This window comes from Salvelinus fontinalis, unplaced genomic scaffold, assembly GCF_029448725.1.
Source record: "Salvelinus fontinalis isolate EN_2023a unplaced genomic scaffold, ASM2944872v1 scaffold_0230, whole genome shotgun sequence".
In the NCBI taxonomy this organism is placed as follows: Eukaryota; Metazoa; Chordata; class Actinopteri; order Salmoniformes; family Salmonidae; genus Salvelinus; species Salvelinus fontinalis.
In genome coordinates this window covers 85,001-86,645 of record NW_026600439.1, presented here as the reverse complement: position 1 = coordinate 86,645, position 1,645 = coordinate 85,001, and positions in this window count along the sequence as shown.

The window sequence follows — 1,645 nt, the reverse complement described above, 5'->3', positions numbered from 1 at the left end:
GTAAACAGGTCAGAGATGTCAAGGTGGAACCCAGTGTTCTAGTATTAATGTATTGAGGTAAACAGGTCAGAGATGTCAAGGTGGAACCCAGTGTTCTAGTATTAATGTATTGAGGTAAACAGATCAGAGATGTCAAGGTGGAACCCAGTGTTCTAGTATTAATGTATTGAGGTAAACAGATCAGAGATGTCAAGGTGGAACCCAGTGTTCTAGCATTAATGTATTGAGGTAAACAGATCAGAGATGTCAAGGTGGAACCCCAGTGTTCTAGTGTTAATGTATTGAGGTAAACAGATCAGAGATGTCAAGGTGGAACCCCAGTGTTCTAGTGTTAATGTATTGAGGTAAACAGATCAGAGATGTCAAGGTGGAACCCCAGTGTTCTAGTGTTAATGTATTGAGGTAAACAGGTCAGAGATGTCAAGGTGGAACCCAGTGTTCTAGTATTAATGTATTGAGGTAAACAGATCAGAGATGTCAAGGTGGAACCCATCTAGTATTAATGTATTGAGGTAAACAGATCAGAGATGTCAAGGTGGAACCCAGTGTTCTAGTATTAATGTATTGAGGTAAACAGATCAGAGATGTCATGGTGGAACCCAATGTTCTAGTATTAATGTATTGAGGTAAACAGATCAGAGATGTCATGGTGGAACCCAATGTTCTAGTATTAATGTATTGAGGTAAACAGATCAGAGATGTCAAGGTGGAACCCAGTGTTCTAGTATTAATGTATTGAGGTAAACAGATCAGAGATGTCAAGGTGGAACCCATCTAGTATTAATGTATTGAGGTAAACAGATCAGAGATGTCAAGGTGGAACCCATCTAGTATTAATGTATTGAGGTAAACAGATCAGAGATGTCAAGGTGGAACCCATCTAGTATTAATGTATTGAGGTAAACAGATCAGAGATGTCAAGGTGGAACCCATCTAGTATTAATGTATTGAGGTAAACAGATCAGAGATGTCAAGGTGGAACCCATCTAGTATTAATGTATTGAGGTAAACAGGTCAGAGATGTCAAGGTGGAACCCAGTGTTCTAGTATTAATGTATTGAGGTAAACAGGTCAGAGATGTCAAGGTGGAACCCAGTGTTCTAGTATTAATGTATTGAGGTAAACAGATCAGAGGTGTCAAGGTGGAACCCAGTGTTCTAGTATTAATGTATTGAGGTAAACAGATCAGAGATGTCAAGGTGGAACCCATCTAGTATTAATGTATTGAGGTAAACAGATCAGAGATGTCAAGGTGGAACCCAGTGTTCTAGTATTAATGTATTGAGGTGAACAGATCAGAGATGTCAAGGTGGAACCCATCTAGTAGTAATGTATTGAGGTAAACAGATCAGAGATGTCAAGGTGGAACCCAGTGTTCTAGTATTAATGTATTGAGGTAAACAGGTCAGAGATGTCAAGGTGGAACCCATCTAGTATTAATGTATTGAGGTAAACAGAGCAGAGACGTCAAGGTGGAACCCAGTGTTCTAGTATTAATGTATTGAGGTAAACAGATCAGAGATGTCAAGGTGGAACCCCAGTGTTCTAGTAGTAATGTATTGAGGTAAACAGATCAGAGATGTCAAGGTGGAACCCATCTAGTATTAATGTATTGAGGTAAACAGAGCAGAGATGTCAAGGTGGA